At 32.5% G+C, this 26,315-nt stretch overlaps 1 pseudogene; it reads left to right on the forward strand.

Moving 5' to 3' along the window:
- Positions 1-15,210: 15,210 nt before the first annotated feature.
- LOC149533366 (uncharacterized) lies at positions 15,211-25,755 on the forward strand (annotated as a pseudogene).
- Positions 25,756-26,315: the final 560 nt, after the last annotated feature.

The raw sequence follows: 26,315 nt of genomic DNA on the forward strand, positions 1-26,315 counted from the left end.
GTCAAGTTGACTTAACCCTAATTTGTTGATTTTTCACTGCCACTTAAGGCCATAGTTTGGTACACCATGATCCTGCACATACGCAACCCACCCACCCTCGCACATACATACATACATACATACATACATACATACATACATACATACATACATACATATATATATATATATATATATATATATATATATATATATATATATATATATATATATGTACATACATACATACATATATATATGTACATACATACATATATGTATGTACATATATATATATACATATGTATATACATATATATATGTATACATATCTATATATGTATACACATATTTATACATATATATGTATACATATATGTATACATACATATATACATATACATACATAAACACACACACACACACACACACACACACACACACACACACACACACACACATATGATAATGTAGCAGGAGTATTGGATTAGAGGGTAACTGAACTCTAAGTGACTATATGGATATACCTAGCTCCATGGGTGCTTTGTGTAGGATTATTTTACAAAATTATAATTTGGCTTATAGGATGATGGTACGATAAGAAGGGTTGTGGGTTGATTTAATTCAAGTAATACATACTTAATGACATTCTTATCCTACGTTTATGTGTGTCTTATGAATAGCCATCTTAAGTGATTAGATTGGTGATACAGTCAAATATTTATCTTTATGCAAACTCATTGGAAACTAATTATTGCATTTATAATACTATAAGATTTTCCTAGGATGTAAATTGGATGTTATATTCTTAAGAGTCATATATATGTAAATGTAATTTCATGTGGAAGTTCTAGGGAAGGTGTTAATTTTTTCTGTTGTATGAATCATGAATATAGAATGGGTAATCAATGTTGAAGTGCTTAATGTATGTTTAATTATGTGTGGTCCCTTAGGCATCATAAGATCATTAGGAACCTATAGATGGGATATATATTGGGATGAGAAACTCCTCCATGATAGATTTATGTTGAGGTTAGCGGTAAATTGTTGTGCATCTAATAATATGAGGATTTTATATGGAAAAATCTTAACTTATTGTAGTAACGATTCATGGATTTAAATAATATTGATATTAAAAGTAGTATAAGACGTGATGCATTTCATGTTTGGATGATTATTGTGCTTATACCAACAAAGTTATATCTACAAGTCTGACTGACTAATTCAAGTGATTTTAAGGCCATTCACCTTAGCTTATTTTGATTTTCCTCGTGATGATAATTGAATACTTATATTATTACTTTATGATTAAATGAATTGGATAATTGATGTGATGTGGGGAATAGGTTCTAGATATAATGATTCTGAAAATAGAAATAGAGTGCATATTATATTGAATATGATTAGGGTTCTGGAAAGGTAGTGTTCTTGTGTGAATTATGTATGTTTAGAATTTGTATATCAAAGTAGGTGAGTCATATGTTAATGTATGGATTTATGAGAGTTAGATAGCATATAATGATTGAATTATTGCATAGAATTCCAATTTGAATTATGATTCGTATTGGAACTAAGGTATGGGTGTGATATTGGAATTGAAACTTATGTTGATCATGGACTTGCACCCGTTGTTATAAATTTTGCAAATACGTTGTAGGAGAATTGAGTTATGAATATTGCTTCAAGATTATTTGATACGAGGTTCCACCCCAACCCATCATAACACAGTTGATTCATTTACATTGATACCTTATGATTCAAGATTTTGGTACTCTTATGATTGATTTGACATTGACTCATATTATTGATTTCATGTGATGATTTATGGTGACTTTTTCTTATGTTGTAAACTAGGACCTATCTTATATGGTTTATGTTTAAATATATGCTTTCAGTTATTTAGTGTTATGAGAAAAATTGAATCATGTTATATTCAGAATGTTAGATTAGCTATGTGTTAAAGTTAAGGGTTGATGATGTTGAGTATATCATGGTATTTGAATTATGCAAGTATTTTATATGAACATTTATTTAGAAATAAAAAGGTTATTTAAAACTTAATTATGTATGAAAAATGTTGAATTCAACTATGTAATGTTGATTATATATATATATATATATATTTTTTTTTTTTTTTTTTTTTCTTTGGAGTACTAATGCTCAAGTTTAGTGTGCGGGGAAGTAACCATGGTACTAATCAGAGAATCAAGGCTAACCCATGTGTAATATGTGAAAGCCAAGGTTTAATCTATTAAACATATTTAAGCCTCGTTGTTATGTGTTTTATTTGTAAACATATTTCAAGTCTATGTTATTAGATTAAATTCATTTTGTGAGTAAATGTGTCACTTGTAATGTGTAATGTATTTTAATGGTGTCACTTGACACTTGTGATGTCTTTGTGGAAGTGACATGTCAAATTCGGGCTTCAAGAGAAACACCTAACCTAATACTAAACCTATTAGGGTACTTAAGTTAATCCCCACTTGCTTATAGAGGTCACGTGAGGTCAAATCGAGGTGAAATTCGAATTTAAACATTTTAGAGATTTTTAAGGGCTAATAAGTGACCCTAGGATGTTATTTTAGTGAAAATAACCACCTTATATAGTGGTACTATGAGTTAGGGGTTTATTTTTACTCATTAGAAGGTTTAGAACACTTTTATATCCCTTCAAATAAGCCAATTTTAAAAAGTGGCGAAAATGGAAAAGTCACAATCACCTATTTCTTTGCCCACTCATAATAGAAGGAGGCCAATAGTGCAAGAAAAGGGAGACTTTTTTCACTATCATTTATAGCTAGGGTTTTGGTAGTGGTTTTAGGGCCTTTTTAGAGAGATTTTGGAGGACTTGGTAAGTATTCTCCCACTCTATAATTTTAGAGACACCTAGGGTTTTGGAGATTAGAAGTCAAGGAAAAGGGAGCTCTTCTCAAAATTCATTATCATTTTGCATAGGACCAAGGTTGGTGCATCTTTCCACGGAATTTATCTTTCATTTTGAAACTTGAGTATTGATGTTGCAAATATGAATATGTAGGAGTGTAAATGCATACTTACAATGTTGTCTATGTTGTTTTGTGATGAGTATGAAATATTGCTCGCATTGTGTATTCTTTCTTGTTGTGGTTTTTGGATTGAATGTTATTATCAAAGAAGAATTTAGTGTTGAAGCCTTCAAAGTTTCATGTTATGTTATTGGAAATAGTATGGAAACCTCCTTTTGAAAATCCCACTTTCAGCCTTTGTTTATGGATTCATTTCTGATCCATTGTGAAGATCATGGTTGAGGGTGTTAAATATTGTAATTGTGATGTTTATGCATTTGTAAACTTTGTATGAGTATAACTCTTTTATCCTTGGTTCTCCTAGCTCAATGGGTGGTCTCATAGAGAGCTAGGTTGGGAGGTGATCTCTCCATGGTTATCGTTGTTCTATTGGTAGATTTGTGCCCTTATTCAATATGCAGATTTGGGTCTTGGGCTACAAGTTGAAAGAAGAGGAAAATATGTTTTTTTTTTTGGTTGCATGTAGTTTCAAGTATTTGTATTGGATTTATAAGCATTGTAAATGAAAAATCTCATTCCATGTAGTATTTATGTCAATATGGTAGAGAAAAGAAAGTGAATGTGATGTACACATGTTGGTTCATGTCATATTGGTGAAAGAAAATAAAATGCATGTTGTAATATGTTCCTTAAGTAGTTCATGGTTGAAAAAGCATAGGTGTAAGATTTAATTTCTATGGTAATCATAGTATTGATTAAATGTATTCTGAAGAAGAAGAAAAGTATTTCCTTAAAAATAGATCTTGGTTGCATCATGTTTTTGTTAAATTCTAAATATGTGGTTTTATACATTTGAGACAAGATTCAGATTTAAGTAAATACATTAAAAAAAAATTGAGTGTTTTTGGTTCACAAATCTAGGAATTACATCTGGTATCATAGCGATATTAGGTTCTAGGTTGCAACACTAGGACATTGTTGGGTCCATTTTAAAATTATTGTTTAGAATGTAAGTGATAAGTTATTTAGATTGAAAAGAAATCAAATTATTATGGTTATGAATGAATGAAATCTTATATCTCTATCTTTTTTGTGAGTATGTAGGGTTATCATAGTAAACATTAGACTCTATTGAATTATACATAGTACATTATAGGTCAAATTTTGACCTTTATTTTTAAAGTAGCTCTTAATATGCTTGATGAATAGATTTTTTTTGTTTTTATGCCTGAGTTGGTCTAAATTTCAACCAAATTAGGTTTTCCCAATTTGGTCAAAATTTCGACTAACTCGGGTTCATAACAATAAAAAAAGAAAAAAGTTCGTTAATGTTAATTTACACTAGCGGGGGGGGTTTCATCTGCGTGTGCATCGCGGGAGCTATTTGAGTTGGTGAGGTAAGTCCTTCAGCGACTATGAATCAGCCATGTTATCAATGTTGCCTTACTTTTTGAGTCCTTTAGATTATTAGCTACAAATATCTTCTATTTATAGATTTGCTAGAAACAAATAGAAGTTCAAAATGGAGTGAATCTGGAATTGATGGGGTGAATGCACGAACAAATTACCACCAATCTGTTAGATAGAGAGACCCATTGAGGAGTCCTTACCACATTCTTTTGTGAGCAGAGTGATCTGTGTTATAGGTTATATCATATAAGTTAAGTTTTTTGTGTTCTTCAAGTTTTCTTTGGTGCTTTGAATTATATTATGATCTTGCAATGTGGAGAAGCTATTATAGTTTGTGGAACTGTGTTGATGATATTGAAGGTGTAGCATTTGGTTTGAGCCTAGTGGCCACTAGAGGAGAAGACCAAAGTCCGCTATGTGATATGTGACATGAGAAGTGTATAGAGCTGTGTATATTGGAAAGGGCTTGAGGTGTTCTATGTATAACGAAATCACTTTAATGCTTCTATTTGTTAACTATCCATCATAATCTACAAATAGATTTCTGAAAGATCCATAATTTATTATTTTATTGGAAGTGGATTGATAGGAAAAGAAGGGGAAGTTTTATTGTTGTTGTCACAGTAATCCATTATTGAGTTGTTGTGGAAAAGTCATAGAAGGTCAATGTAATGGAGAGGTAATCTACCAGATGTTGTAGTCGCACTTCATTGGTATGTTGATGCAGATTTATCATTCATAATATCATTGCTGATATTATGAGTTCAATAGGAGCAGTCAATTTTCCAATTGAATTTATTAATGAATCTTCAACCATCATCCTACACAAATCCAACAAAAGGCGTGCGGGTCACTCTTTGTTCATCATATGCTTCTTTAGTTTTGATATTAACTCTTTATGGGGAGATTTGTAGAAAGGGAATCTGTGAAATAGACTATGTCTACTCAGCATTGTGGCTATTTTGTTGCTGCATATTCGCTCATTCCACCTTCTAACTCTGTTGTTGCTCCTTCCAACTCCAGTAATTTCAAGATAACAAATAGGGGAATTTTATTTTCCACCTTTATAAGAGCATCTAGTATAGCATCAAACGTGGATTTTTTCAAACAATCAGTTTGAAAAACTGATTCTTGAAAAACTCCATGTTTGATGCTTATTTTGTAGGGTTGTTCTTATGTTTGATATATCCTATTGGATCTAGAATTCTTAAGATCATTTGAGTTTTACCAAAGTTCTGAGGGCATTGCCTTAGTGTTAAAGTTCAATCCATAGAATCAATGGTTAAAAAGAAGTATATTACCATTGAACATCAAACTTAGAAATTAAGCCTACATGTTATGTGCAGATGGAAAGAAATCTGGGAATCAAATGCAACACTTATGATGCTCAATCAATTTAACAAATGTGATCTATATTAGCCGACCGAATGGATGCATACATAGAATGTAATGATTCGATAGTTTGAGTATCGCTACATGAACTATCATGCGAATAAACTAGTATTATGGAATCTAATAGAATTGAAGGCGTGAAACTAGTAAGGACAAGCATAGGATGTTGAGAAGTAATAGAAAACAATTCTGACATTAAAGACATCACTATGAATTAAAAATGGGTTTTAATCCTGTCATTGGTTGTTCTTTGTTCAAAAATATATGCAGCCATCCTTCGGGATTCTACCGTGGTCAAAAGAAAAATGAGGGTCTTCCTTGTTCATTTTTGCTTGTTCTATCTATGATGTCCACCCCACCCCACTCTTTGTTTGATCGTGTGCTCTTTTTGAGACACAGGATGTTTATTATTATAAACTTTATGGGATGGTCATCTTATTACAACTCTCTTTCATTGTTTTTCTTGATAATGAATAAATCCATGTCTCCAATTTATTCTGGTTATTTAAATATGACAAAGTAATGCTAATGAATAAAAATCTAACATTGTCCTCTACATTCTCTGCTACCCAAATTTCATGCTAAGGCAATATGTCTTGGTTGTGCATAAGATACCTTTGTTGTAACATAGATTTTGATCTCTAAGGATCCAATAATAGTTCTTCTCATAGTGGTTTCTTACTTTACTTGGAAATGCTTTCAACATTTTGGCTTTCAAATATCTTGTTAGAAAAGGATCATTTTCAGATTATTGTTCTACTCCCTTTTCATGCTTAATCCAATTCCATACAATGATACATAGATTCTCATGGATCTTGAATTCTATCATATGATTGTTCCATCCTATGAATACTTTTGGTGCAATTCCTCTTGACATTGTGATATCCTAGTAGTTCAAATTCTACAATCACTCGTCTTAATCTTTTCCATTTAAGCACTCAAGATGTACCATACTATTGCATATAATTAGAATACTATCATTTTAAATATGAACCCCATGTATCTTGAAAAACATCATGTTGTTGTTATCATCATGTATATATATTCATTATTACTTCTAATATGATGACTCACAAATGAAGCACCTCCACTTATAAGCTTCTACTGATATTCTTGCAACATCTAAGGAAACCCTTTAAATGTTGTACATTTTGTAGATGTTTTATTCTATTTATAATACATATGTTCACTCCAAAACATCTTGTGTGCTGAAAGAAAGCTTGATTGGGATATCTACTAAAAATGTCATTTACGTACAAAAATATTTCTTTCCTGTAATAGCGATATTTCATTTTTCATGTTGACCATTTTCTCATATTAGACATGCATGTTGTTGTTCAAACTGATTTTTACCTTCATATGTGATCTGCTTTGATCTGTTGAGCATTGATTTTTAATATTTTGTTGCTAGAGATGTTGAAAATAGATATTGCCTAGAATTTATGACTCTTTTAATCATGAATACTGATCAGCAATGTTGCAATGATGATAATTATTATCATTTCTTTAACCACTCTTTCCATTGCATAAGAATATCACTTCCTTTGAGAACTCTTGCAAGCATCCTTCATTATGTTGCTAGTAAGCCTACTAAAATGAACTTGTATTTGATTATGAGAACTTCCATTTAATGACATATCTAATGTTTAAGTACATATATCCTTTTTGATGCTTCTAATTCACATCAACATATAACATATTATCAGTGCAATGAAATATATTTTCCTTTTAATTTAACACTATATGTAAGGCTTCATTAATCATCTGGTAGCATAATTAATGTTTTTTCCCTATTTTGTATTTAAATCTCTCTTAATAACAAAAATATTCCCTTTATGATAGAGTGGATGTTTCAATATAGATCTAAAATTAAGTAGGTTTGATTTCATTGTAGACCATGCATAGAATCGGATATCCCGAATTCATATGTTCTTTATATCTACTACCTATTCATGTGCATAGAAAAATAGGTAAAATGTTATGTTGATATGTAATAGAGGTTGTATTTGAGAAATAATGCCTTATACCTTGATGATGTGATTCTCTTTTCATTTGATCACAAGTATTGATGTACAAATATAGTTGAGAGATCTTAGATTAAAATTGATTACCTTGAAGTGAACTGGACACTTACCAAAATGATGGAGGCACCCTTGTTTATATACCTCTCTTGACCATTTTGGGTTTCAAATCTCAAATGATATTGAAATAGGCCTATAATCCCTACTAAAACCAAATAAATATTGCCCAATTTAGATTTGATACCAAACATTGAGGATAGGGACCAATTTTAGGGAAAGATCAACCCTAAGTTGTGCTTGTCGTCCTTAATCATCCTTCTCTCCCGCAGATGGATCTAAATTTGGAACAAAGACACTACTTGGAGATACGATATTATGAATATGTGTGGAATCAAGATAAGATAAGAAAAAATGGATGTGGAAGGCCAAATGGTTTTAGTGGGACCTAGATAAGAAAGAAATTATATGGGGATACAATTCACAATGTTTCATTTATCCTTCGCTTTAGTAAGAGTATGATTCTATATACAATCTCATGCTAAAGTAGGAGAGAGAGAGAGAGAGAGAGAGAGAGAGAGAGAGAGAGAGAGAGAGAGAGAGAGAGAGAGAGAGAGAGAGAGAGTGGATAGGGTAGAAGCGTAGGACCCCAATTAATACCTCAATAGCTATCTATATATATTAATAATAGTTGATAAATATCTTTTTCATAAGTTATCCATATCAAATTAATAACATTGGCATCCTCAAGCATAAAATGGTGCTGTTGAACAAGGAAATGGATCATTGAGCAAAATGGCCAGAGGGGAAAGAACCTTAGGACAACACATTGATAAGCTTTCGGAGGTCATAGGAAATGCGAAAGAAGTGAAAAATCTAATGCACAAGATCCTTGTGATGGAAGCTAAGCAGAGGGTTATGGACAAGGACATTAGCAATATCTAGGGGAAGGTGTCAAAACTTGAAACCAGGTTAGGTAACAGCGATAAACAGCTTAAACAACTAGTGGATAATATGACTAATTTTCTGAAGAAGAACGAGGTAGATAAAGGCCAGGATTTTCCCCCAAGGGCTTATTCTCAAGGACCTAGCAAGTGTACTCGGGCCCATTCAAAGAAGATTGAGGAAACCAGTAAGAAAGACGAGGTGAAAGTTACTGCTGAAACCATGCATTCTCTAGTGGACCAGGTTGTGAATTTGATTAATACTCCTTAGCTGGTCGGTTGCTGTACCTTTACTGGACTTTTTCTATCTTTTCCAGCACTGTCTTCTGTGACCTCTTTTTTGTTTACTAGGGTCTGTTTCATGTTGTTTTTGGTTTCTTCTCTCTGTTGTTCTTTTCTCATGCTACTCTCTAGAACACTGTTATTGTAAGGTTTCCGGTCCTTTAAAACCTATTTTTACTTAATCAAAACAATCAACCATTTTTATACTATAAATAAATCAGAGTCAATTTAGGATTTCATATAAAATATTTCCATGTGAAATTTGACCTTAGATCTTCACGATGAATACTCAATACTTTAACCAATTGCAATCCAATCCCTTAACCCAAATACAAATCTATAAAAAATGGATAGTATGCTTTGAATCAAGTCACCACAAAGAACTGAAGCTTGAATTCATTCTTTCCTAGAAATCCTCCCATTTTATTAAAGTGCACTAAAGGCAATGTGTAAGTATGCAAGTTTGCATCTTCAAAAAGCTATACAAGAGCACACTAGTAGCTTGAGAAATGTTGTTTGGAGCAGTATAGAGTAGGGGAAAGGAAAGTAATAAAACAAAGGGATCTTATCCAACACTAGGTGAGACAGTAGGACATGATTGATTAATAAAATGGTTAGTCTTAAATATTATATACTATGAAAAAATGGAGCTTAAAAATTAAGTCAACTTTGACTATTTAATTCTTCTAATCTAGAAATCAAATCTTAATATTTGATATTTAAGTGTCTCGATAAAAATCTTCCATTAGTGCCAACTCCCTTTTGAATTGATTTCTAAAATACATTAGCCCATGTATGGTTATACAATTTTTTTCTTATAGATAAGATAATACCTTGTAACTTCATATGGAAAATATGATTTTCATGGGTTTTACATCTCAAACAATAAAGAAGCCTCAGAAGTCTAGAACAACTTGAATGATGAAACATATCTATATGACATAATCAAGTAAACAAGTCAAAGATTACTAGCATTACAATTTGATTCCAAAATCATTGTGGCAAATATATCAATCAAATTGATAAGGAATTTTTAACTATAATTATCTATTTTCTTTGGAAGATCACAATCATATTGATAAGGAATTATTCTAATATGAGATTTTCATAAACATAACCACTCTTCAAAGATTCTATTATAAACCAATATATCTGACATAAAAATGTCTTTTCAAGTCTGTTTAAAGAGATTTTGTCTTGTTACTTCACATTGAACTTGCTTTTGATCGAATACTATTGTGAGAGGGTGTGTTTCAAGATAAAAACTTTCTTGTGATTTTCCTTCTTGGGCATTTATGATGCAGAGTTATAGAATGGAGCTTCTTCCCAATCCAAAGTTCAAATGTGGATTAAACTGTTGATGCACTATCAACTCAAACTTCTACTCTTCCTTCTTAAAGATTCCTAATTTTCACTTCTTGGTTCCTACTTCTCTCCAAGGCACTATGAGTCTCAATATGTGTAATGTCCCCACTTAAGATTGGGCTAATTACTTTACTTATTCTCACTTGTTCTTTCAAATTCCTCCTTGCTTATCAAAAGATTTCTCTTAGACCCGGTAGTAGATAGTAATAGACAATACATATATGTTACAAGTTTCCTTCCTTAATACAATTATAAGCACTCTTATTGTTCTTCCCAGATATATAGAGTTCTAAACGTTATCCACCCCAAACATGTATGCACCTCTATAAACTAAGACCTTTGTTTCAGACCAGGATTCCTTTATATGGATTGTTAATTCCTTACTGACTGTGACAGAGTCGTGGTTCACTGTCTCTATTCAGAAAATGAGTTTGCCAAGTTTGGCAATGGATACAATAGAATGATATGATTCTTGTTGTTGATTTGAGATTTCAAGGAATGAATATAGAAGACTTGAAGACTCTTTCCAATGCTATCCGTAAGTGCTGAGGTGACTGGTGTTAATTGAAAGAAATGTTCCCAACTGTTTACTGACTGTTCGATGGTTATAACTTCTGATTCAGTCTTGTATATCTCTTTCCCTACATTATATTCTTCCGGTTATAATTCGTGCTGCCTTCTTAAGACCTTTTTTATTTCTTCTTTTTCTTTCTTTTTTCTATGTTGGCGAATATTATAAGGATATCTGGTATCTCTGCAGTTAATCCGTATGTGTATCTTCTCTTTCTTCTTGTCTGTGTTCGTGGTGTATTATGTATTGTCCGATTATATTCCTGTCTAATTATTGCGCATATCCTTCCTCTCACGTGATGACAATGTTATTTGTAGACAAATATCTTTGTTCGATGCGACTGGAAGTGATACGAGTTTGATGCCTGATGATATAGCTTCTCAAGCGTTTGTCAATTCCCCTTGCCTTTTCCTTCCCTCCAGATGGTCGCTGAGTGTATTGGTACACCTGCCGTTTTGTCGACTCTAAATAAACTCTCTCTGTGCCTTCCTATTCTCGTTCCCTCTGAACTTCCCCTGCTCTGCCTTCTAGATGTTATTGCGTCTGACCTCCTCCCTCTTCCTTTTGCTTTCGGACTCGACACTCCATTAATATATGTCGTGTGCAGACCTGGCTTTCCAGAGGGGCGTCGTTTCAAGGCAAATGATATTTAGGATTGTTAACATAAGTTTAAATGTTCATTCCTTTTATCATTCGATTTGCAATTAGATTTTGATGTTTTAACTTTATTATTATTATAGTTTTAATTATATTATAAATATAAGGATCAATCTTGTATTATCATTTTAATTATTTAATTGATGATCATTCACTTATTATAAGATACTATTATAATGATCATTCGTTTATTATAAAAAATGTTCATTAATAGGATTATCTTATAATTGTCAAATAATAATTTATTAATTGTATCATTGGTTTATTAATAATTATTATTCATTGATTTCAATATATTATATTATTTAATTATCGTTATTCAATCATTAGAGTTATAATTATAATTATTACTATTAATAATATATTATTATTTTATATTATTTATTATGTTTAAATATCATATCTATAATTTTATATCAATTTAATTATTATTTCTTTGATTCCTTATTTTATTGAATTTTACTGGAAAAATAGGGGACATGACAGTCTACCCCACCCAAAATTGTTTGTCCTCAAGCAATTCAAATCTTCAATATGAGAGACTGTGTGCTATGTTGATATCGACTTTGATGATCCTACAACCAAATTTTTAACTCGAGATTAGAATGACATATATTAGAAAATTATATTACAAAGTAATAAGAATAATTCAAGGAAAAGAAAAACTTATCTTGGATGTATTATAGTACTTCTATGCTCCATGTTAAGCATTGTCTCTTCTCATGATGAGTCCTAACTAGTACACTTATGATTCCTTGGGGTGACTTTATCTTTGTCCAAGATCTTATGGATATCCTTAAAGGTCTCATTTATCTCTTTAATCCATAGGAGAGACTTCATCTCTTCCTTGGCCTCTTATGAATGCCTCTTTAGGATGCATCTGTCTTATAATCCTTGGGAGAGACTTCTATCCCACCCTAGGCCTTTATAATATTTTCTCTGTAGTGGGGTGCCTTAGCAGTTCTCCCTAATCATAGTGTAGTAGGGTGCCCTACTAGTAGTTCTCCCTTACTATCACTATAATAGGGTGCCCTTAGCGGTTCTCCCTCAACTATTCCTATAATAGGGTGCTCTAGCGGTTCTCCCTCAATTACAGAGCAATGGGGTGTCCTGACCACGGTTCTCCCTATATACCACTGGGATAGGGTACCCTAGCTATTCTCCCTTAATTAATTCTACAATAGGGTGCCCTAGCGGTTCTCCCTTAATTACAGAGCAATAGGGTGTCCTGACCATGGTTCTCCCTATATCCTACTGTAATAGGGTGCCCTAGCTATTCTCCCTTAATTGCCCTCTTAGGAAGGTGCTAACAATAGGGTGTCCTGATCAGTTCTCCCTTAATTGCCACTCTTTCCTTTTATTAAATATTAAATTTGTATTAATAATTATAAAAATTTACATATATTTATTGTTTGATATTTACATTTCTAGATCAAGGTATGACCAAAGTTGACTTCCTCGAAGCTTCAATAATTCTCTAGTCCTATATCCTCTTTTGATCACTATTCACACTCTTGTTCTGAAGCCTCTTCATTATTTATTTCATGCATTGTTTCTAATTTATGGAGTTGACTTTTCTTATCACATTTATGTCCAGGTTTCCAAGGGCCTCTACATCTAAAACATATGCCTTTCTTCAATTTATCCTCTCTTTGCTTTTGGGCCTCCTTACTCTGGCATTGGTATCCTCTGCTCCATTTCTCTTTGCAAAAATAACATTCTTTCTCTTTTTGGTCTTTGTGTGAGTCTTCATTTTTATGCTCCATCTTAGTCAAGAAATTCTTAGATCTTTATTTTGATGAATTAGATTCCACTTTTCTAGCCTTCTGAATGGCTTCTTCTACTATTTGAGGTTCTAATGGGTTAACTATATTTTTGATAGAATCCTTTAGGCCTTCAACAAATAAGTATGTAAGTTTCTTTTGAGATAAATCTGGAACCATGACTGCAAGTTTTTGGAATTCATTAGAGAATTCTTCCACTGTTCCATACTGCTTTAAATGGGTCAGCTCTTTGAAGTACCATTCAGGTTCAACTTGGCTGAATCGTTTGATCAGTTTTTGGGAGAATTCCTGATATGAGTTTATGTTTTGATGTCCTAAGGAGACAAGCCCATTGTGCCACCATTCATGTGTTGTGCCTTCTAAGTGGAGTATAGCAAATTGGAGTGTGTCTTCCTCCATCATTGGGCTAAGGGTAAAATATGTGTTTAATTTTTGAAGCCAAGCATGGGCTGTCATTTTTCTTGACCCATCAAAGTTGGGAAATATCACTTTGTTTACTTTGTGTTTTAGATCTTTATTAACATATCTTCTTGTTCTTTTAAGAACTTCATGCTTTTGACCCTCACAAAAATCTGCAAAAGTTATGAGTTCCCTAATTTTGGGTTCAAGGTTTGCATAGGCTCTTGCATTCTCCACTGTGCTATTGATAGCTTAGTTTATTCCTTCCTCTTCCCTTTGAGTTTCTTCTCTAGGTAAGAAGGGAGGTCTCGGAATTCTAGATGAGGATTCGTTAACATCTAGTTCATTTGAACTCATATCTTTCTCATTGGAAGAGTTATTCCTTAGGTTATTAATGGAGTTCCCCATGTTTTGTAATGCTTGTAGGAGGGCTTGATTTGATTTCTCCATTTGATTCAATATAGTTTGGTTGGTTTGGTTGGTTTGCTCCATATATGTTCTCACTTCATTTGCTAAGCCGTTCATTGTAGTTTTATTTGTCCTTCTCTCATAAGTTTCCATAAGCCTTCACTCACAGGATGGCAAGATCGATGCTCTGATACCACTGTAATGTCCCCACTTAAGATTGGGCTAATTACTTTACTTATTCTCACTTGTTCTTTCAAATTCCTCCTTGCTTATCAAAAGATTACTCTTAGACCTGGTAGTAGATAGTAATAGACAATACATATATGTTACAAGTTTTCTTCCTTAATAAAATTATAAGCACTCTTATTCTTCTTCCCAGATATATAAAGTTCTAAATGTTATCCACCCCAAACATGTATGCACCTCTATAAACTAAGACCTTTGTTTCAGACCAAGATTCCTTTATATGGATTGTTAATTCCTTACTGACTATGACAGAGTCGTGGTTCACTGTCTCTATTCAGAAAATGAGTTTGCCAAGTTTGGCAATGGATACAATAGAATGATATGATTCTTGTTGTTGATCTGAGATTTCAAGGAATGAATATAGAAGACTCGAAGACTCTTTCCAATGCTATCTATAAGTGCTGAGGTGACTGGTGTTAATTGAAAGAAATGTTCCCAACTGTTTACTGACTGTTTGATGGTTATAACTTTTGATTCAGTCTTGTATATCTCTTTCCCTACATTATATTCTTCTCGTTATAATTCGTGCTGCCTTCTTAAGACTTTTTTATTTCTTCTTTTTCTCTCTTTTTTCTATGTTGGCAAATATTATAGGGATATTTGGTATCTCTGCAGCTAATCTGTATGTGTATCTTCTCTTTCTTCTTGTCTGTGTTCGTGGTGTATTATGTATTGTCCAATTATATTCCTGTCTAATTATTGCGCATATCCTTCCTCTCACGTGATGACAATGTTATTTGTAGATAGATGTCTTTGTTCGATGCGACTGGAAGTGATACGAGTTTGATGCCTAATGATATAGCTTCTCAAGCGTTTGTCAATTCTCCTTGCCTTTTCCTTCCCTCCAGATGGTCGCTAAGTGTATTGTTACACTAGCCATTTTGTCGACTCTAAATAAACTCTCTCTGTGCCTTCCTATTCTCGCTCCCTCTGAACTTCCCCTGCTCTGCCTTCTAGATGTTATTGTGTCTGACCTCCTCCCTCTTCCTTTTGCTTTCGGACTCAACACTCCATTAATATATGTCGTGTGCAAACCTAGCTTTCCAGAGGGGTGTCGTTTCAAGGCAAATGATATTTAGGATTGTTAACATAAGTTTAAATGTTCATTCCTTTTATCATTCGATTTGCAATTAGATTTTGATGTTTTAACTTTGTTATTATTATAGTTTTAATTATATTATAATTATAAGGATCAATCTTGTATTATCATTTTAATTATTTAATTGATGATCATTCACTTATTATAAGATACTATTATAATGATCATTCATTTATTATAAAAAATTTCATTAATAGGATTATCTTATAATTGTCAAATAATAATTTATTATTTGTATCATTGGTTTATTAATAATTATTACTCGTTGATTTCAATATATTATATTATTTAATTATCGTTATTCAATCATTATAGTTATAATTATAATTATTACTATTAATAATATATTATTATTTTATATTATTTATTATGTTTAAATATCATATCTATAATTTTATATCAATTTAATTATTATTTCTTTGACTCTTTATTTTATTAAATTTTACTAGAAAAATAGGGGACATGACAGCTGACCCAAAACTTAAGGTATCCTATACTAGTTTAAAAGAAGGATTTTACACTTGTTTCAATCACCCAACCTTCCATCTAAAGGTTGATGGCCTACATATTAGATCTATGACCTTTAGCCTACTTGTAGACTAAGTCTCTCTTAGTGACTTCTCTCCAAACAATGATGAGATTGTGGTCTCTACTAGAACTGCCTCCATTGGGTGCATAAAATTGATCTATCAGTTTGGTGACCTCCTACAGACCAAGAATGAATTGTTCCATCTTTAAAATCTGACCCACAATATTCCCTTGTTGATTACTTGCTTAAATAGAACACTCTAAGGCTAAATACATAGTCATATTTAGCCTAGCACACCAAGTTTGAAGTGGCTAATGGGCTTGTCTTGAGCATTCTTGCATATTTATAATTTCTTGTCAAATATGATAACGTTTTTCATTTTTAATCCTAATGGACACCAACTAATTGAATAGTTGAGAAATTTATGTTTTCGTGTTAGTTTCCAACATTAATTGACTATTTTTGTTTTATATATCAAACAATGATAACAATGCACATAACATTTCACTGCAACCTTCAAATCCTATCACAGAACCTGCGCATGGTGAAGGTCATGATGTGTAATTTTTTTTTGAATATTTTACACCATGTTGAACATTATGGTGAACGAGTGAAGCATGTTCGAAGTGTTCAGCATGTTGAGGTGGTAGTGGATCAAAATGTTATTGTACATGACGAGGCATTGTCAAATAAGAAAAATGTAACTTTAATATTGATTTTGACCTTTCAAATGTTTGAATATTTTTGGAGGATAGTCAAAATATATTTTGAGTAGAAGCTAATTAGTTATTTTTGTGAACATTTTTTACAAAGTCTTTCTAAAATTGGTTTGCATTTATTCTTTTCATGGGCCTAAAACTTGGAGAAATAAAATAATTCATTTTCATGACTTTATGTTAGGTGTACATAACTGCTTGCAAGTAAGATTTGTATCCTTCTGAAAAAGAACTATTCAAGTGCATCCTTTGAGTATCTATACATTCATAGTGATAATGAAACATGTCATATCTTTTAATATGCTACAATCCTAATGAGGTTTTATTGAATTAATTTCTTTTTGGTATGGATTTAATATAGTTGGTAGAATTCAAATGATTGAGATAATGACTGTAGAGACATAAAGGTATTAGTGATCCACTGGATGATGCAGCTGAAGAGATTTCAAGGGAAGCAATTTTATTGTGCCTTTGTGAGTTCATGGTAATAATCTCATCCTAGGTGATCTCCTAACATTCAAATATTCATTGGAAAATAATTAGAATATGCAATTACTATTCCATTCCATTACTTGCACAAAAGAAACCAGAGAAATGTTTTTCCTTTGCCTTCAATTTTTAACGTTGGAGGTGTTGCAATATTAGATTGTTTCTAATATTGAATTGATTCTTTCCTAAAACTATTCTTTCCTAAACTAGTTCTTTCCTAAACTATTCTTTCCTAAATTGATTCTTTCCTGTCTTGTATCTTTCCTGTAGCTTTATGCATTTAGCACACAACTTTATATGTACCTGTATAGTTTTATATGAATACAATGAATGGAAAATATTCCACTGAATTTTTGTTTTTCAAGTTGCTGTCAGAGCTTTGAAGCTTGAATTATTTGTATCCCTTCATTGAACTATGGTTGATTTAGATTCAGAAGTATTTGAGAGAAAATCTACTCCCATTATTATTCAATCCGAAGGTTCATTGTTCAAGGCAGGGATCACTAATGGTGCTGAAAAATCCACCTACAAATGCACCCATTGCAATCAAACTATTGCTGGACATATCTCGGCATTAGTAGCAGTGATAGGTAATGGTGGTAAGTCTTTAAATATGTCTACACTTGTTTCTACTAGTGCATGGATAATTGATTCTAGTGCTACGGATCATATGACATTTGATTCTAGACAGGTCTCATCCCTTAAACCGTCCTCACAAAAAAAAAATTCCACTGTCAATGGCTCTCCGGCCCCAATTATTGGAGAAGGATCATTATCTCTCACTGATATTTTGAATCTAGATTCTATTTTGGTAGTTTCGTCTTTGGATTACAACTTGTTGTTAGTTTCCCAAATCACCACTACTTTACTTTGTGTTGTAATTTTTTGGCCCGATTTCTGTGTGTTTAAGGACATCCAAACAAGCCAAATGATTGGTTGTGGTGTTAGGCAAGGGAAGTTGTATTACTTGGACTCAGAGTCAAAGAGTTTAGACAAGCTACATCAAGCTCTAGAGATGGATAGCTCTAAGGCGGGTAAACAAAAATCTGAAATTTGGTTATGGCATCGACGTTTGGGACATGCTTCCTTTGGTTATCTGAAGAAATTATTTCCTAGTTTATTTGCAAAATTTGATGTTTCTAGCTTCTGGTGTGAAGTTTGTGAACTTGCAAAAGGCCATCGTGCTTCTTTTCCATTAACTTTGAATAAAAGTCCAATTCCATTTATGATCATACATTCTAATGTTTGGGGTCCATCCAAAGTCACTACCTTGGGTGGATCACATTGGTTTGTTACTTTTATTGATGATTGTACTAGGATGACTTGGGTATGCTTAATGAAGTCTAAAAGTGATGTGAACTTGTTATTTAAAAATATTTATAACATGATTCGTACTTAGTACAATGCACAAGTTCAAGTTCTTCGTAGTGACAATTGAGGCGACTATTTGAGTTTTGAACTTCAGCAGTATCTAGAAGCACACATAACTATTCATCAAACTACTTGTTCCAATACACCTCAATAGTATGGGGTAGCCAAAAGGAAAAATTGTCACTTGTTGGAGGTTGTTCATGCTTCTTTGATAGAATCCCATATTCCATTATCCTATTGATGCGAAGCACTTACCTCTGTAGCATATTTGATCAGCCAGGTACCCTCCAACACTATTGATTTCCAAACACCATCCCAAGCTCTCACTGAGGTGGTTGTTGCTCCTGCTATCCCAAATTTACCTCCTCACGTCTTTGGTTGTGTAGCTTTCGTACACCTCCATAAGCATCAGCGCAACAAGTTATCTCCTTGAGTACTGCGATGTGTCTTTCTAGGATATGTTGCTTATCAAAAGGCTTACTGATGCTATCATCCTCCAACTCAATGAATGTTTATTACATTGGATGTAGTTTTTCATGAAGACTCGATGTATTTTTCCTCTAAGCCTGAACTTCAGGGGGAGTACTAGAAGGAAATTCAGACTTTAGACTATGATGGTCACATCTCTAAAGATGTGGATGCTCACATCTCTGAAGATGTAGGTAGCTTGAACATCTCTGAAGATGTGGATAACACCTCTGAAAATGTGGATGTTCACATTCCTGAAGACATGGGTAGCTTGGACATCTCTAAAGAAGGGGAACTCTCTGATATTGTTAATCAAGAAGTAGGTGAAACTTTGGATCAAAGTAGTGATGAACACCCAAAAACTAGAGCTATGGGTCCACCTATGTCCGAGTCCCTCACACCACACCAATCGCTTACCAAGGATGTTCCTAAACCATCTAGAAAACTACTACCTCAACGTCTCACTAGAGGTATCCCTAAATCCACATATGAACCTAAACTTTCTAGTAAAGTTAAATATCCTATGAGTCATTATGTATCTAACCATTGTTTGTCAAAATCAAATTAGTCATTTGTAAATCAATTATCTACTGTATCTATTCCTAACAATGTGCAGGAAGTCTTAGTTGATCGAAGGTGGAAAACTGCTATGAATGAGGACAAGAAATCATTACAGGAAAATAATACCTAGGAATTTGTTGACCATCCACCAGGAAAGAAACTAGTTGGATGTCAATGGGTTTACACTGTTAAGTACAAAGCAGATGGTACAATTGAATGCTTTAAAGCGAAACTAGTGGCAAAAGGGTACACCCAAACCTATGGGATCAATTATACAGAGACATTTACACCTATAGCTAAAATTAATATAGTACGAGTCTTTTTGTCTATAGTTATGAACTTGGGTTGGCCATTACAATAGTTTGATGTGAAGAATGCCTTTCTACATGGAGAGTTGTTCGAAGAAGTCTACATGGAACTCCCACCCAGCTGCATGATACCAGAAATACATAGTCTGAAGGTGTGCAGATTAAAGAAGTCACTATATGGGTTGAAATAATCTCCAAGGGCATGGTTTGGAAGATTCACAATGTCAATGAAATCCTTTGGTTACCATCAAAGCAATTCAAACCATACTTTATTCATAAAGAATCAGCAAGGTAAGATCACTACACTTATTGTGTATGTGGATGACATGATAGTTACAGGAAATGATCTTGAAGAAAGGAGGGCTCTCAAGGATTACTTGTTCAAAGAATTTGAAATGAAAGATCTCGGTCCCTTGAAATATTTCCTTGGGATCGAAGTGTCTCGATCTGATAAAGGGATCTTTTTGTCTCAAAGAAAGTATGCCTTAGACTTGTTATAGGAAATCGGTATGTCAGCATGTCAACCCACTGATACACCCATGGAAGAAGGATTGAAGTTATGTATTGAGTCTAATCAGGTACCAGTTGATAAAGGAAGATACTAGAGACTCGTAGGATGATTAATGTACTTAGCACACACAAGGCCAGACCTTGCCTATGCATTAAGTATTGTTAGCTAGTTTATGCATAATCTTGGAGAGCAACATATGAATGCAATTATGCGCATTTTGAGGAATCTGAAGTTTTCTCTTGGAAAAGGAATTTTATTCACTAAAAATGAGGATTATCAATGTGGATGCATATACTGATTCTAACTGGGCTGAAGCAGTAGATGATAGGCTTTCTATTTCAGGCTATTTCACCTTTGTAGGATGTAATCTTATTACATGGAGAAGCAAAAAATAGAATGTTGTTGCACGATCAAGTGCAGAGGCAGAATTTCAAGGTATGGCACTTGGAGTATGTGAAGCATTGTGGCTAAGACTTCTCCTAAGAGATTTGGGTTGTCCACCTAGGTGGTCAATTCAACTATATTGTGATAATAAAGCAGCATGTGATATTGCTCATAATCCAGTTCAACATGATCGTATAAAGCATGTGGAGGTAGACAAATTCATTATTAAGGAGAAGTTGGATGAGAAGATTGTGGAGCTACCTAAGATTCGATCAGAAGATTAGTTGGCCGATATTCTTACCAAAGCGATTTCAAGTCAAGTGTTCTCGAAGTTTTTGGGCAAGTTGGGCATGTGGGATGTCTATGCACCAACTTGAGGGGGAGTGTTTCAATATTAGATTGTTTCTAATATTGAACTGATTCTTTCCTAAAACTATTCTTTCCTAAACTAATTCTTTCCTAAACTATTCTTTCCTAAATTGATTCTTTCTTGTCCTGTAGCTTTCATGTAGCTGTTTCCTTTCCTATAGCTTTATGCAATATTAGATTGTTTCTAATATTGAACTGATTCTTTCTTAAAACTATTCTTTCCTAAACTATTCTTTCCTAAATTGATTCTTTCATATCTTGTAGCTTTCCTACAATTGTTTCCTTTCCTATGGATTTATGCATTTGGCACACAACTTTATATGTACCTGTACAATTTTACGTGAATATAATGAATGGAAAATATTCCTCTGAATTTTTGTTTTTCAAGTGTAGGTAAATGATGTAGCTGATGCATTAATATTGAATAGAATGTTTGGACTTTTTTTTAACAAAGGAATTGTAAGTATTTCCAATTCGCCTTTTATGCTATCAAGAAGTGCACTATAATACTCAATAAAGGAATTCATTTGTTTTTCATGAATTAACACAGTTAGTTCTGTATTAGTGGAATGTTAACTTGTATATTAGAAGTTTTCATATGCCAATTGAAGATGATCTATTTGTGATTGCAGATCTTGATTGCTACTTCCAATAGGCCTCCTGATCAGCTATACGAGGGTGGTCTATAGAGAGATTTATTCTTACCTTTCATCTCACTATTGAAGGTGCAAAGAAGGAGGCTGACTTTGAACAAAGAATGGTTGGATATAGAATTAAACCATTTAATTTTGTATAATTCAGACTAAATATAAAATTAAACCTTTTAATTTATACTCTAATACAGATTGATACTTGGAAGTCACTCTTAAAAGTGTTTTTAATTGTGTTTTCTTGTTTTAGGAACAATGTGTAGTTCATCCAATTGGTTCATCCGCTAACTATAGAAAGCTCACTTCAGTAAGGTTCTTGCATCTCTCAAATTTTGAAACGTGTAATATCACGTTTTTTAAAGTCAATTATTCTTTCTGTATCAAATTCCACTAATAAATATAGCATAGCACATACAAAAATATTACACACATGGGGTTTTTGGGGTTGGTCTTATGGTTGGTAAACAACTATTAAATTAAACAAAATAGAACTTGAGGTCTTTCCTAAGTAGGGAGGTTGAGCTTTTGTAACATATAAATATCTACACTACATGTCACTTACTGGAGAAGGTTTCTCTTTTGATTTTTGTTTTTGTTACCTTTATTATTGAAATCTTAGTTATATGGTTTGGTGTAGGCTGAAAATTTATTCTATTTCTGTGGTGAAGGAGCCTCTCAACTTTTGAGAGAAAAGTTTTGAGGTTTGATAGGTGGATGCATTGCCACCCCCAAAAAGTGTAGAAGTTGTCATTGGGAAAAAGTTGCAGGTTTGGATTGGTAGATAATGATCTTTGAGTTTATATCTTGGAAAGAATGTTTTAAATTTAATGTTTTCTACACCCATTGATCACCCTATAGCTGTAGTGGCAGATAGATTTATGTACTTCTTTGCACTTTTTGATTATTATTACCAAGCATTGGTTGATTGCAATTGGTATTTGAAGCTTGAACATTGATGCAATCTCATCCATCCATTTGTCAAATTCCATTTGGAGCAGAAGGTTTTGCTTACTTTCAGTTCAATGATCTTTGTGGGAAACCTCTAGGTGCAACAGATTACTTTGGAGTTTTCAGTGAGTAGTTTGTTTGGTAGGTCAAATGGTTATAAAAATCTGCACATTGGATTTTCACAAGTGAGACATTTTTATTTATTTAATATTGAATCCTATACATTGTTGATTATAAAAAATTTCTATTTATGTTTATTTTCATGTTGCCACTCTTTTATCTATCAATTTTAACCCATTGACGCTAAGGATGGTTGCATACAAAGCACTTCCATTCTCTTGCCCTTGAAGGTGTACCTACGTTTGGGGCACACAATAGGGCAAAAGCTTATTGATTTGTCACATTAGTTGATGTATTTTCTCTCTCTTTGATCTTTGAATGCTATCACAGGATACACCAAATTTCATCTATGAAGTTCAAATTTCAGAAAATTTTTACTCTTTTCGAACTTCATCTGAATTTTATGATATTTAATATAAAATTGTTGTTTATAATATTATTATTTTATTTTAATAATATTGAGTTATTTAGTTTAATTATTTAGCAATGTCAAAAACTTTTGACAATATTGTGGATATGTTACTTAAATTTAAAAATAAATAAATTTATATAAGTTATATTTTATATTGATTTTTTCTTAAATTTTTATCATTGCTGAATTTCATCTAAATTTTATGATCCACGAACTCAAATTTGAATTCAAACCTTGTGACTTATTTTGAATGCAATTACTTTCTCAGAAAAGTTAAGCATACAATATGAGATTATTCTATATGTTTGATTATGTCTATGAAACACAAAATACAATGATGAAGGATACTAGCAATGTTATTATTGATCTCCTGTCTCTGTATTTCTCAATTTTTTGATTATCTTGGAAGGAGGCCCGTGCATGTTGACTTTTTTGACATATTGTACTTGACACAAGCAACTATTTTTATGCCTAAAGGTTAAAACTTAATCCCATGGTCACCTAGGTAGATGGGCATGGCCTTATGGATTAAAGCTTGTCATTTTTAAATTTTGATTATGCTTGGTATGAGTGTGTGTGTTTTACACTAGTATAATTTCTGGCCATGAGTGCATCAATAACTCTAGTTGTGAGTGTGTACAGTTGACTATGTATGCATATTTGTGCCCTTTTCTATATGATTGTGCTTGTACCTTTGCATGCATTTATCCTCTCAAAAAGTCAAAAGTATCAAAAGTAATTGATTATGTTGTATGTTTAGTGCTCAATTGTCTACAATAGTAGAGCTAGCACTCATTCTAATCTATTCTAGATTTCTTATTTAAGATGTTGCATCAACTAGGAAACCACACATTGTATTAAATGCAGAACATCTAGTTTGAAACAAATAAATTTAATTAAAATTTAAATGAATTTGGCTCTGTGTAGAATTCATCGACAGATTTCTTGTTGCCTCTCGAACTGATTTTATGGGTACATCTACCAAGGATTGGGGATATGTCAAGTAATGCAGGTTAGCTACCAGTTTTGGTAACTAAGAAATTCAAGGCATATAGCACAAAGCTACATTCTGAAGAAGAGGCTTCACTAAGGCAAGCCTTCATTTTGTGGTTGCAAGCTTCTAAATTGATTTTTTGACATATTAATTTGAAGTATAATTCCAAGCATGGTTAACTTTTTATGTTATCTGATGCAAGTTATGAATGAAAAAAAATCCATATTTATCTACTTAGCCAAGGCATCTCCAATAGAACTCTTTGAATAGGTTGTTATGATTTTTGATGAAAAATTGTTGCATTGAGAACTTCATCAAGTTCCAAGAAGAATGATGATTTAGATATCTATGTTGACAATGAATTGGGATTTGCAAAAGATCAAACCGTTAGTAGGTACAAATTTTAATCTTTTTGCACCAATTGATATCTCAGGTAAGTCCAGAATTTTCTTACCTATTTTATTATTAATAAAAACATATAGGTGAACTATGGTACACATGATCATAATTTCCTCTAGTAATCTCTTGTCTCACAAAAATTGTTTCCAACAAGGTTGATTTTGATTTATCCTTGTGTTTTAAAATATGAGGCCTCTATGTAAGTTTGTATTACTCATATTTACACATCAACTTAGATAATTAGTTTGATTGTAGGTTACTTGTAAGAGAGACATTGAGTTTCTCATTTGGCATAAGTGAGGCCCATAATCTTACTAGTTGGAATAAACCTTGTTTTATGAGTCATTTTCTCTTAGATTTATCTGACGATTCAGTTAATGACTATAGCCATTCAATGCTAAATTGTTGCCATACTAATACATGGGAATGTCTATATTGTTCCTTTTTTTATTGTGATATATATTGTTCTCCACAATGATAATAGACATTTGTTGTCTCATCTGGTTATTGTATCACTAGACTAATTTGTAGCAAATGGATATTTTATCAAATGACTAGTTTCTTCAAGACATGTTTCCTATCTTTCTGGTTCAAAGGAAATAAGTTCAATTCAAATTCTTATCTTATAGGGTCATCATGTCATTTTTTATTTGTGTTAATTAATTACATTCAAGTAATTTTTTCATAGAAAAAGATTTATGTGGCTCATGGTTACACTTGCTATGATTTTTTAATGAAATATTTAAGACAAGTAGGAGCTGACAAAGAACGATGACCAAGGGATTTATTCTTAAGGTTCTAGTTAGTTATTAACTTATATTTCTCTTGTGGTAGATTGACAGAGATGAATAGCAAGGAATATTTAGAAGAACATGCTTTATGCCTCAGCAAGAAAGAGACACAAGAAGTTTTTCAAGCTAGGATGACAGAGGCTCCAAAAGAGAATATTGAATACTGCTTTTGACCTTTCAGATGTTTAATTTTTTTTAAAAATATTTCTTTGATTATCATCTTAATATTAGTTTAAATATTTATTGATTATATTATATGAATCTTTCTATCAATATTTTCATAGTTACATTCTGCAATCCACTATCAAAATGAACAAAAGAGAGAAGAAAATGATTAATCTAACTAAAATCTTTTCAAGCTATATTGAAAAGTTTGAATGAATGTTTCATGAAAAATAGAGATATGATACAAGGTTTAATTTTGTATAAATAGATGGGACATAGCCATGGAAGGAAGTACAACGTAAAAAAGTATAGACAGATGGTTGCTTATAGAAAATCCCTAAATACTTAGGCAAGTTGGGAAAATTTACAAGTAGATTTCAAGAAATCAATGGTATTTTTCAGCACCATGGAACCTCACCATTCAAGGTTGGTCATCTTATATGATATTTATTTCTAATTTTACTCAACAAGTCTTAAATTTTCATTATCATGCACTATACTAAATCACACTACATTGTTCAAAGTTATTATTTATTCATGACGAAATTTCTATCATAATTTGATTGCA

This window comes from Cupressus sempervirens, chromosome 10 (assembly GCF_028749045.1).
Source record: "Cupressus sempervirens isolate cs-2001-9-10 chromosome 10, ASM2874904v1, whole genome shotgun sequence".
Classification (NCBI taxonomy): domain Eukaryota; kingdom Viridiplantae; phylum Streptophyta; class Pinopsida; order Cupressales; family Cupressaceae; genus Cupressus; species Cupressus sempervirens.